This window comes from Rutidosis leptorrhynchoides, chromosome 9 (genome assembly GCF_046630445.1).
Source record: "Rutidosis leptorrhynchoides isolate AG116_Rl617_1_P2 chromosome 9, CSIRO_AGI_Rlap_v1, whole genome shotgun sequence".
Taxonomy (NCBI): domain Eukaryota; kingdom Viridiplantae; phylum Streptophyta; class Magnoliopsida; order Asterales; family Asteraceae; genus Rutidosis; species Rutidosis leptorrhynchoides.
In genome coordinates this window covers 18,107,831-18,121,746 of record NC_092341.1, presented here as the reverse complement: position 1 = coordinate 18,121,746, position 13,916 = coordinate 18,107,831, and the positions used below count along the sequence as shown (strand labels likewise).

The 13,916-nt window shown below is 37.3% G+C and overlaps 1 pseudogene; it reads right to left on the bottom strand.

Moving 5' to 3' along the window:
• Nucleotides 1-13,916, bottom strand: part of LOC139867794 (protein disulfide isomerase-like 1-6) — a 46,741-nt pseudogene that overhangs the window by 32,247 nt on the left and 578 nt on the right.

The following is a 13,916-nucleotide window of genomic DNA, read 5'->3' as shown; positions in this document are numbered from 1 at the left end:
CTTAACAATTGGTATCTTGTTTTGCTTAAGTCTTTTAACCTCACGATCCATTATTTCGACGGGTTCTTCGATGAATTGGAGTTTTTCGTTGATTTGGATTTCATCTAACGGAATAGTGAGATCTTCTTTAGCAAAACATTTCTTCAAATTCGAGACGTGGAAAGTGTTATGTACAGCCGCGAGTTGTTGAGGTAACTCAAGTCGGTAAGCTACTGGTCCGACACGATCAATAATCTTGAATGGTCCAATATACCTTGGATTTAATTTCCCTCGTTTGCCAAATCGAACAACGCCTTTCCAAGGTGAAACTTTAAGCATGACCATCTCTCCAATTTCAAATTCTATATCTTTTCTTTTAATGTCAGCGTAGCTCTTTTGTCGACTTTGGGCGGTTTTCAACCGTTGTTGAATTTGGATGATCTTCTCGGTAGTTTCTTGTATAATCTCCGGACCCGTAATCTGTCTATCCCCCACCTCACTCCAACAAATCGAAGACCTGCACTTTCTACCATAAAGTGCTTCAAACGGCGCCATCTCAATGCTTGAATGGTAGCTGTTGTTGTAGGAAAATTCTGCTAACGGTAGATGTCGATCCCAACTGTTTCCGAAATCAATAACACATGCTCGTAGCATGTCTTCAAGCGTTTGTATCGTCCTTTCGCTCTGCCCATCAGTTTGTGGATGATAGGCAGTACTCATGTCTAGACGAGTTCCTAATGCTTGCTGTAATGTCTGCCAGAATCTTGAAATAAATCTGCCATCCCTATCAGAGATAATAGAGATTGGTATTCCATGTCTGGAGATGACTTCCTTCAAATACAGTCGTGCTAACTTCTCCATCTTGTCATCTTCTCTTATTGGTAGGAAGTGTGCTGATTTGGTGAGACGATCAACTATTACCCAAATAGTATCAAAACCACTTGCAGTCCTTGGCAATTTAGTGATGAAATCCATGGTAATGTTTTCCCATTTCCATTCCGGGATTTCGGGTTGTTGAAGTAGACCTGATGGTTTCTGATGCTCAGCTTTGACCTTAGAACACGTCAAACATTCTCCTACGTATTTAGCAACATCGGCTTTCATACCCGGCCACCAAAAATGTTTCTTGAGATCCTTGTACATCTTCCCCGTTCCAGGATGTATTGAGTATCTGGTTTTATGAGCTTCTCTAAGTACCATTTCTCTCATATCTCCAAATTTTGGTACCCAAATCCTTTCAGCCCTATACCGGGTTCCGTCTTCCCGAATATTAAGATGCTTCTCCGATCCTTTGGGTATTTCATCCTTTAAATTTCCCTCTTTTAAAACTCCTTGTTGCGCCTCCTTTATTTGAGTAGTAATGTTATTATGAATCATTATATTCATAGATTTTACTCGAATGGGTTCTCTATCCTTCCTGCTCAAGGCATCGGCTACCACATTTGCCTTCCCCGGGTGGTAACGAATCTCAAAATCGTAATCATTCAATAATTCAATCCACCTACGCTACCTCATATTCAGTTGTTTCTGATTAAATATGTGTTGAAGACTTTTGTGGTCGGTATATATAATACTTTTGACCCCATATAAGTAGTGCCTCCAAGTCTTTAATGCAAAAACAACCGCGCCTAATTCCAAATCATGCGTCGTATAATTTTGTTCGTGAATCTTCAATTGTCTAGACGCATAAGCAATCACCTTCGTTCGTTGCATTAATACACAACCGAGACCTTGCTTTGATGCATCACAATAAATCACAAAATCATCATTCCCTTCAGGCAATGACAATATAGGTGCCGTAGTTAGCTTTTTCTTCAATAACTGAAACGCTTTCTCTTGTTCATCATTCCATTCAAATTTCTTCCCTTTATGCGTTAATGCAGTCAAGGGTTTTGCTATTCTGGAAAAGTCTTGGATGAACCTTCTGTAGTAACCAGCTAGTCCTAAAAACTGGCGTATGTGTTTCGGAGTTTTCGGGGTTTCCCACTTTTCAACAGTTTCTATCTTTGCCGGATCCACCTTAATACCTTCTTTGTTCACTATGTGACCGAGGAATTGAACTTCTTCCAACCAAAATGCACACTTTGAAAACTTAGCGTACAATTCTTCCTTCCTCAATACTTCTAACACCTTTCTCAAATGTTCACCGTGTTCTTGGTCATTCTTTGAGTAAATAAGTATGTCATCAATGAAAACAATGACAAACTTGTCAAGGTATGGTCCACACACTCGGTTCATAAGGTCCATGAACACAGCTGGTGCATTAGTTAAACCAAACGGCATGACCATAAACTCGTAATGACCGTAACGTGTTCTGAAAGCAGTCTTTGGAATATCATCTTCTTTCACCCGCATTTGATGATACCCGGAACGTAAGTCAATCTTTGAATAAACAGACGAGCCTTGTAGTTGATCAAATAAGTCGTCGATTCTCGGTAGTGGGTAGCGGTTCTTGATGGTAAGTTTGTTCAACTCTCGGTAGTCGATACACAACCTGAATGTACCATCTTTCTTCTTGACAAACAAAACAGGAGCTCCCCACGGTGATGTGCTTGGTCGAATGAAACCACGCTCTAAAAGTTCTTGTAATTGGCTTTGCAGTTCTTTCATCTCGCTGGGTGCGAGTCTGTAAGGAGCACGAGCTATTGGTGCAGCTCCTGGTACAAGATCTATTTGAAATTCAACGGATCGATGTGGGGGTAATCCCGGTAATTCTTTCGGAAATACATCGGGAAATTCTTTTGCAATGGGAACATCATTGATGCTCTTTTCTTCAGTTTGTACTTTCTCGACGTGTGCTAGAACAGCATAGCAACCTTTTCTTATTAGTTTTTGTGCCTTCAAATTACTAATAAGATGTAGCTTCGTGTTGCCCTTTTCTCCGTACACCATTAAGGGTTTTCCTTTTTCTCGTATAATGCGAATTGCATTTTTGTAACAAACGATCTCCGCTTTCACTTCTTTCAACCAGTCCATACCGATTATCACATCAAAACTCCCTAACTCTACTGGTATCAAATCAATCTTAAATGTTTCGCTAACCAGTTTAATTTCTCGATTCCGACATATATTATCTGCTGAAATTAATTTACCATTTGCTAATTCGAGTAAAAATTTACTATCCAAAGGCGTCAATGGACAACTTAATTTAGCACAAAAATCTCTACTCATATAGCTTCTATCCGCACCCGAATCAAATAAAACGTAAGCAGATTTATTGTCAATAAGAAACGTACCCGTAACAAGCTCCGGGTCTTCCTGTGCCTCTACCGCATTAATATTGAAAACTCTTCCACGGCCTTGTCCATTCGTGTTCTCCTGGTTCGGGCAATTTCTAATAACGTGGCCTGGTTTTCCACATTTATAACAAACTACATTGGCATAACTTGCTCCGACACTACTTGCTCCGCCATTACTCGTTCCGACACCATTTGTTCCTTTCGTTCTATTAACCCCTGGTCCGTAGACCTCACACTTCGCCGCGCTATGACCATTTCTTTTACACTTGTTGCAAAATTTGGTGCAGAACCCCGAGTGATTCTTTTCACACCTTTGGCATAGTTGCTTCTGATTGTTGTTGTTGTTGCGGTTATTATTGTTGTTGGGATGATTGTTGTAGTTGCTGTTGTTGTTGTTGTTGTTGGGCCGTTTGTTGTAGTTGCGATTGATGTTGCGATTGTTGGGATAATTGTTGCGATTATTGTTGTAATTGTTGTTGTTGTTGTATTGGTGATTCTTATCACCGTTTTCCTCCCACTTTCTTTTGACTTGCTTCACATTGGCCTCTTCAGCAGTCTGTTCTTTAATTCTTTCTTCAATCTGGTTCACTAGTTTGTGAGCCATTCTACATGCCTGTTGTATGGAGGCGGGCTCGTGTGAACTTATATCTTCTTGGATTCTTTCCGGTAATCCTTTCACAAACGCGTCGATCTTCTCTTCCTCATCTTCGAATGCTCCCGGACACAATAGACACAATTCTGTGAATCGTCTTTCGTACGTGGTAATATCAAATCCTTGGGTTCGTAACCCTCTAAGTTCTGTCTTGAGCTTATTGACCTCGGTTCTGGGACGGTACTTCTCGTTCATCAAGTGCTTGAATGCTGACCACGGTAGTGCGTACGCATCATCTTGTCCCACTTGCTCTAGATAGGTATTCCACCATGTTAACGCAGAACCTGTGAAGGTATGCGTAGCGTACTTCACTTTGTCCTCTTCAGTACACTTACTTATGGCAAACACCGATTCAACCTTCTCGGTCCACCGTTTCAATCCGATCGGTCCTTCGGTTCCATCAAATTCCAAAGGTTTGCAGGTAGTGAATTCTTTGTAGGTGCATCCTACACGATTTCCTGTACTGCTAGATCCAAGGTTATTGTTGGTATGTAGCGCAGCCTGTACTGCGGCTATGTTTGAAGCTAGAAAAGTACGGAATTCCTCTTCATTCATATTCACGGTGTGTCGAGTAGTCGGTGCCATTTCCTTCAAAATAGTTAAATGGAACAAGTTAATCATACAGAATATTAAGAGTAGTTAATAGTATTTCGTAGCATAATATGAACTCATTTATAAAAGCTTTTTCTTCATATTAGCGTTTTATAAGTTTAAATTCGGGTAGTACCTACCCGTTAAGTTCATACTTAGTAGCTAATATACAATTCAACTACTACAATTCTATATGAAAAACTGATTGTAATAATATTTCGCGTTCAAACTTTTATACAATATTTTACAAACTTACAATACCGCTTATTTTACATAAAGCATGAAATATAGCACACAATAACTTTGATACAAGATAGTTGTGAAGACAATTCTAGCTAGTACACAAGTCGTTCGGCAAAGGCAATAAAGACACGTAATTCATACGTCCAGAAACAAATCATGCATTCTGGTTTTACTAGGACTACTTCCCATCCTTGGTCTTGTGCAACATAACCGTTATGGCCGTTGATAAGACAGCGTGTTGTAACGTCATCAAAGGGACGAGGGTTACGTAATGTCCAACAGTCCCGTAATAATCTAAAAACCTCATTTCTTACCCCAATTACCGACTCCGTCACTTGTGGAAACGTTTTGTTTAATAGTTGTAGCCCGATGTTCTTGTTCTCACTTTGGTGAGAAGCGAACATTACTAATCCGTAAGCATAACATGCTTCTTTATGTTGCATGTTAGCCGCTTTTTCTAAATCACGAAGTCCAATATTCGGATATATTGAGTCAAAATAATTTCTTAACCCGTTGCGTAAAATAGCATTTGGGTTCCCCGCAATATATGCGTCAAAGTAAACACATCGTAATTTATGGGTTTCCCAATGTGATATCCCCCATCTTTCAAACGAAAGTCTCTTATAAACCAAGACATTCTTGGAACGTTCTTCGAATGTCTTACAAACTGATCTCGCCTTAAATAGTTGTGCCGAAGAATTCTGGCCGACTCTAGACAAGATTTCATCAATCATGTCTCCGGGTAGGTCTCTTAAAATATTGGGTTGTCTATCCATTTTGTGTTTTTAAACTGTAAAATAGACAAGAGTTAGATTCATAAAAAAAAATACTTATTAATACAAGCAATTTTTACATATATCATAAAGCATAAGAACACTATATTCCATATATTACACCACACGAATACAACTATCTTATTCCGACTTGCTCGTTTCTTCTTCTTCGGTTTTGGTTCGTTTTGCCAAGTTTCTAGGGATATATGATGTTCCCCTAATACGAGCCGTCGTTGTCCACATTGGTTTAGAAAAACCTGGTGGTTTAGAGGTTCCCGGGTCATTGTTACAACTTAAGGACTTCGGGGGTTGACGATACATATAAAGTTCATCGGGGTTGGAATTAGATTTCTCTATTTTTATGCCCTTTCCCTTATTATTTTCTTTTGCCTTTTTAAATTCAGTTGGGGTAATTTCTATAACATCATCGGAATTCTCGTCGAAATCCGATTCATCGGAGAATTGGTAATCCTCCCAATATTTTGCTTCCTTGGCGGAAACACCATTGACCATAATTAACTTTGGTCGGTTGGTTGAGGATTTTCTTTTACTTAACCGTTTTATTATTTCCCCCACCGGTTCTATTTCTTCATCCGGTTCCGATTCTTCTTCCGGTTCCGATTCTTCTTCCGGTTCCGACTCTTCTTCCGGTTCCTCTTCGGGAACTTGTGAATCAGTCCACAAATCATTCCAATTTACATTTGACTCTTCATTATTATTAGGTGAGTCAATGGGACTTATTCTAGAGGTAGACATCTATCACATAATATCAAACACGTTAAGAGATTAATATATCACATAATATTCATATGTTAAAAATATATAGTTTCCAACAAAAATGTTAAGCAATCATTTTTAAAGAAAACACGGTCGAAGTCCAGACTCACTAATGCATCCTAACAAACTCGATAAGACACACTAATGCAAATTTTCTGGTTCTCTAAGACCAACGCTCTGATACCAACTGAAATGTCCCGTTCTTATTGATTAAAAACGTTCCATATTAATTGATTTCGTTGCGAGGTTTTGACCTCTATATGAGACGTTTTTCAAAGACTGCATTCATTTTTAAACAAACCATAACCTTTATTTCATCAATAAAGGTTTAAAAAGCTTTACGTAGATTATCAAATAATGATAATCTAAAATATCCTGTTTACACACGACCATTACATAATGGTTTACAATACAAATATGTTACAACAAAATAAGTTTCTTGAATGCAGTTTTTACACAATATCATACAAGCATGGACTCCAAATCTTGTCCTTATTTAAGTATGCGACAGCAGAAGCTCTTAATAATCACCTGAGAATAAACATGCTTAAAACGTCAACAAAAATGTTGGTGAGTTATAGGTTTAACCTATATATATCAAATCGTAACAATAGACCACAAGATTTCATATTTCAATACACATCCCATACATAGAGATAAAAATCATTCATATGGTGAACACCTGGTAACCGACAATAACAAGATGCATATATAAGAATATCCCCATCATTCCGGGACACCCTTCGGATATGATATAAATTTCGAAGTACTAAAGCATCCGGTACTTTGGATGGGGTTTGTTAGGCCCAATAGATCTATCTTTAGGATTCGCGTCAATTAGGGTGTATGTTCCCTAATTCTTAGATTACCAGACTTAATAAAAAGGGGCATATTCAATTTCGATAATTCAACCATAGAATGTAGTTTCACATACTTGTGTCTATTTTGTAAATCATTTATAAAACCTGCATGTATTCTCATCCCAAAAATATTAGATTTTAAAAGTGGGACTATAACTCACTTTCACAGATTTTTACTTCGTCGGGAAGTAAGACTTGGCCACTGGTTGATTCACGAACCTATAACAATATATACATATATATCAAAGTATGTTCAAAATATATTTACAACACTTTTAATATATTTTGATGTTTTAAGTTTATTAAGTCAGCTGTCCTCGTTAGTAACCTACAACTAGTTGTCCACAGTTAGATGTACAGAAATAAATTAATAAATATTATCTTGAATCAATCCACGACCCAGTGTATACGTATCTCAGTATTGATCACAACTCAAACTATATATATTTTGGAATCAACCTCAACCCTGTATAGCTAACTCCAACATTCACATATAGAGTGTCTATGGTTGTTCCGAAATATATATAGATGTGTCGACATGATAGGTCGAAACATTGTATACGTGTCTATGGTATCTCAAGATTACATAATATATAATACAAGTTGATTAAGTTATGGTTGGAATAGATTTGTTACCAATTTTCACGTAGCTAAAATGAGAAAAATTATCCAATCTTGTTTTACCCATAACTTCTTCATTTTAAATCCGTTTTGAGTGAATCAAATTGCTATGGTTTCATATTGAACTCTATTTTATGAATCTAAACAAAAAAAGTATAGGTTTCTAGTCGGAAAAATAAGTTACAAGTCGTTTTTGTAAAGGTAGTCATTTCAGTCGAAAGAACGACGTCTAGATGACCATTTTAGAAAACATACTTTCACTTTGAGTTTAACCATAATTTTTGGATATAGTTTCATGTTCATAATAAAAATCATTTTCTCAGAATAACAACTTTTAAATCAAAGTTTATCATAGTTTTTAATTAACTAACCCAAAACAGCCCGCGGTGTTACTACGACGGCGTAAATCCGGTTTTACGGTGTTTTTCGTGTTTCCAGGTTTTAAATCATTAAGTTAGCATATCATATAGATATAGAACATGTGTTTAGTTGATTTTAAAAGTCAAGTTAGAAGGATTAACTTTTGTTTGCGAACAAGTTTAGAATTAACTAAACTATGTTCTAGTGATTACAAGTTTAAACCTTCGAATAAGATAGCTTTATATGTATGAATCGAATGATGTTATGAACATCATTACTACCTTAAGTTCCTTGGATGAACCTACTGGAAAAGAGAAAAATGGATCTAGCTTCAATGGATCCTTGGATGGCTCAAAGTTCTTGAAGCAAAATCATGACACGAAAACAAGTTCAAGTAAGATCATCACTTGAAATAAGATTGTTATAGTTATAGAAATTGAACCAAAGTTTGAATATGATTATTACCTTGTATTAGAATGATAACCTACTGTAAGAAACAAAGATTTCTTGAGGTTGGATGATCACCTTACAAGATTGGAAGTGAGCTAGCAAACTTGAAAGTATTCGTGATTTTATGAAACTAGAACTTTTGGAATTTATGAAGAACACTTAGAACTTGAAGATAGAACTTGAGAGAGTTCAATTAGATGAAGAAAATTGAAGAATGAAAGTGTTTGTAGGTGTTTTTGGTCGTTGGTGTATGGATTAGATATAAAGGATATGTAATTTTGTTTTCATGTAAATAAGTCATGAATGATTACTCATATTTTTGTAATCTTATGAGATATTTCATGCTAGTTGCCAAATGATGGTTCCCACATGTGTTAGGTGACTCACATGGGCTGCTAAGAGCTGATCATTGGAGTGTATATACCAATAGTACATACATCTAAAAGCTGTGTATTGTACGAGTACGAATACGGGTGCATACGAGTAGAATTGTTGATGAAACTGAACGAGAATGTAATTGTAAGCATTTTTGTTAAGTAGAAGTATTTTGATAAGTGTATTGAAGTCTTTCAAAAGTGTATAAATACATATTAAAACACTACATGTATATACATTTTAACTGAGTCGTTAAGTCATCGTTAGTCGTTACATGTAAGTGTTGTTTTGAAACCTTTAGGTTAACGATCTTGTTAAATGTTGTTAACCCAATGTTTATAATATCAAAAGAGATTTTAAATTATTATATTATCATGATATTATGATGTACGAATATCTCTTAATATGATATATATATATTAAATGTCGTTACAACGATAAACGTTACATATATGTCTCGTTTCAAAATCATTAAGTTAGTAGTCTTGTTTTTACATATGTAGTTCATTGTTAATATAATTAATGATATGTTTACTTATCATAATATCATGTTAACTATATATATAACCATATATATGTCATCATATAGTTTTTTTTACAAGTTTTAACGTTCGTGAATCACCGGTCAACTTGGGTGGTCAATTGTCTATATGAAACCTATTTCAATTAATCAAGTCTTAACAAGTTTGATTGCTTAACATGTTGGAAACATTTAATCATGTAAACATCAATCTCAATTAATGTATATAAACATGGAAAAGTTCGGGTCACTACACAAATTGGATGTCAAGCATTCTTAAACGTTGGGGATTACTTTTGTCCTGATTTGTTGTGGGAATTTTATGCCAATGTTGCCTTAGAAGATGGTAAGAAGAAGTTTGTGCACTCAGGCCTATTTGACCATCAGTTTAAGTGGACTATGGAGGAATTTTCAAACCTATTGAATGTCCCGCACACTGGGGTTAAAATTTTGTATCCTAGCAAAGATATACGAAAGATTCCCAACAGATTCAGACTATCTGACATAGTTGCAAGGTTATGCAAGCCAGGGAAAGTAGTTAATGCTGGTAGGGTTGAAATTAGTGATGACGAGGTGTCACAATAACATGAGATTCACTTGAGAATAATCAAAAGTAATGTGACCTTTAGGAGAGAAGGAGATAATCTATTGTCTGGTACTGAAGCTCTGCTTTTGTATTGCCTACTAGAGGGTATTCAAGTGAATATGGGCCACTTTCTCATTCATGTGATGAAAGATTTTCTTGAGATGGAAGAACCATTTCCGTATGCAGCCTTATTGCATAATGTGTTTGAGAAACTTGGTGTGGTTCAATATGAGGAAAAGCTCGTGCCAGAGAATCCCATTGTGGGATAAGTGTTTCTGAGTTTATGTTTCTGTGTTTGTCTTTGTTATTATGTATTTTCAGCTTAGTAGGTAATTTGATGATGCTAGTTTGTTAGCATTTATACACTATTCTATGTCTATAATAATCGTACTTCGAACAGGATATTGTGACTTTGGTATCATAGATTGAATGATGTAATATATTCTGTTATGATCACCTTGTGATGTCTAAATATGTCATGAATACTCTGTGCTGATTTGAATTGTGTTTGCAGTTATTTTCATAATGTCAGGTGTTCAAGCTGATCCAGAAAACATTGCACATGAATCCGATACTGAGTCTTCGGGGGGTCTGTTTTCTATTGATCTTCCAGGATTGAAAGCTAACAGTGGTTCCAATCTCACTGCATGTCTGAATGAGAAAGGTCCTAATGCTGGTAAGTACAAGGGTGTAATCGAGTTTCTGAAACGTTCAAGAGTGTTTGCAGCTATCTCTATGCCCTGTACGACATATTACTCACATCAGAGAGAGTTCTGGGAACGTGCAAGAGTTGAGACTGTAGATGACAGGAAGGTAATTATGAGTACTGTTTGTGGTCAGGAGATTCAGATTTCTGAAGATACGATTCGAAACACTTTCTTGTTCGAGGATGATGAGAATATGCCGAAGAAGTTGTCAAAGACAAAGATTACTGGATGTGTGTTAAGATGCAAGTATTCTGGTGATATTACGAGAGCAACGATTAAAAGGAGTGGATTCACTCCACCGTATAGATATCTGTCACTTGTTGTGCTGAGGTGCTTAAGCCCATTGCAAGGAGGGTTTGATGAACTGAGAGAGATTTATCAAGGAATGTTTGCTGCTTTGGTTTTGAAGGCTGATTTCAATTTCTCAGGAGTTATCTTTGATCTACTGGTGGAGAATGTGACGAGCAAGTCATATCTGATTTATCCGAGGTTCTTACAAATTATGATCAATCGTCAAACTGCTGATTTGCCTAGATTGAGGAAAGACGTCATTGAGTTGAAGCATATGACTGATCTTACTTTCAATCGACTGAATCAGATGAAGAGTGCAAATGATGGCAAGCTTGTATGTCATCTTGCGAAAGAAACTTATCAGTGTCCTCCAGGGAAGAAGTGGAGAAATGAAAATAGCTTATCTGATCGAGAACCTGATTTTGAAGTAGCGAATAGTGATGAAGAGGTGGAACAACCGGTGAATACTCAAGCTGCTGGCGGGTCAGGTGCTGGTGGGTTAGTTGATGAGATTGGTGATGTCAATCCAAATGTTGGTGTTGAGGAAGCTTCAAGGGGATCAAAAAGGAGATTGGTTGAAGATGAGAGTTCTCAGGTTTCAACTAAGCTAAAATTGAAAAGAAGGTTCAAGTTGGTTTACAAAGATGCTGGTGGATCTTCGGCTGGAACTCAACCAGTGACACCGATACCGCAGACTCAAGGACAACAAACTTCACAATAACAACAACGTCCGTCAACGCAACAGTCACCACCTGTGGTTCAACAAGTCTCTCAAGAGACTGTTTCTACTCCTACTCCGGAAGCTCCGATTCATGCTGGAACTGAAGGAGGTGTTAGTTCCTCGACTCTTCGCAATTTGAATGATTTGTATGTTCAAGCTATGGCTGATAATTTGAGAATGAGGAAAGAAATGGATGAGAAAATTGAGCAGTTGAAGGAGGAGAATCGTGTTAAGTCTGAAGATGTTACAAGGCTATCGTTGCAAGTTGACCTGTTGCAAAGAAAAGTTGGTGATCAATCGTTGTTATTAACTGATGCGAAACGAGAAACTTTTCAAGCTAAGGAGTTGGCTGCATCAGCTCTGGCTAAGATGACTGCATGGGAAGAGAACTTTGATCTGGTTGAGATGCCTGAGGATGAGATTGATAATCGAATGGTGGAGGCTCCTGGTTCTTCCAAAGCTACAGCACTGTCAGTAATTCCTCTTAAAATTGATTATAGTTTTAGTGATTTCTTTTCTAAACAGGATGAGCTCAAGCATTCTGTTGTTTATGATGAACTAGAAGAGGGAGAGATCCCTCACAACCTCTCTAGAGAAGAGCTGGACGAACTAGTGCGTCTAGAGCAAGAGGAAGCTAAAGTTGCTGACGCACAGTCCGACGATTCTCCATCTGAGGATGATTCTTTTGGCCCTGAGATTACAGAGGATTTTAGTGATAGAGATTTAGATGATTTAGTTGAGGATGTTACTCATGAAGATTTTTCTACATATCAAAATGATAAGAATGAGGATCTTCCTGGTTTTGAGGAGTTGTTTAGAACAAATGATGAACTTTTGGATAGAAAGTGTAAAGAGAAAGAACGAACTGAAGTCCTGCCTGAAGGATTTTTGCCAGTCAAATATCACAAGGAAAGAACTGAAAAGTTGGAAGTTGATTGGAGAGATATCTTGAGGATTAGAAAGTATTGTGAGAAACCGAAGCTTGAGCCGAAATATTTGAAGATGATTAATCTGAGAAAGAGTGCGAAAGGAAGAATTCTAGCCTGGGCTTACATTGAAGAATTCAACATGTTTGCAGTTAAGCGAGAATTTGGTGTTGATTATTTCAAACATGGTCATGAATTCAAGTCGCTACCGTACTTTGAGCTAATGCAGATTGCCAGGTTGAGAATGTTGTATTGTGGAATGAACGATCGATCTTCGTTGCTGGTGAAGAAGATTCGAATAGCTTTTAATTCAAAGAATTGGGAAGGTTTTAGGCCACAATTTCCTAGGATTAGTTTCAAAGTTAATCCTAGAACTGGTGAATCTCGAAGAATTGTGAAGTACAAGCGGGCAAAGACTATGAAGAAGGTACCATTGAGGAAATTGCCGCAAAATTGGAGTCAGAGATTCAGATGGTGGTTTTATGATGATCGTTCTGAAGAAGCTGTGATTGTTTTGGATAAGGTGAATGAGAATGATATTGAATGCATTCGTGTATTGGATCCGATTTGGTTGAGAAACTGTACCGAGGCTGATATTTTCACGTTGTATTACAACTGTATGCTTTATCGTCGAGAGAACAGGGTGCAGGCTGAACAGTATGTTAAAGTAGCTAAGCTGTGCTACTTGAACAACATGGTGATCGATCCATACGAATAAAATGGATGACGACTGAAGACTTTTGATATAGAACTAGGTCTTAGGGGGAGTTTGTTGGTGCATAATCCCAAGTTCTATTTTGTAATGAGTTCTATTCGTATTGTATTGTCTATTTCAGTTATGTGAGGATTACATCATTAATACAATGTGTTTGGATTGTTTAATATGATGACGTGAAATGGTTCGAGCAGTTTGGTTGGCTGCTCAGACCATCGATCGATGGTAGAGACCATCGGTCGAGGGACTATCACCACCGGCCGAAGGTCCCAGACCACCGGCCGATGGTCACTGTAATTATATATAAATACGGGTTTTGGGTTTCATTATTAGGTTACACACCCCACACCCTCTAGCCGTTGTTTATTGCTGTGATCCTTGTCCCAGACCAAATACCAACCGAATACAATCATCTAGGCGTCGTTTGTATCAACATATTGTTGGTTAGATCGATCCCGAAAGTGTAACTCGTATTCGATTCACCCTAGTTATTGTTTTCCGCCTTTAATCTAGGTTCTACGTTTGATCTA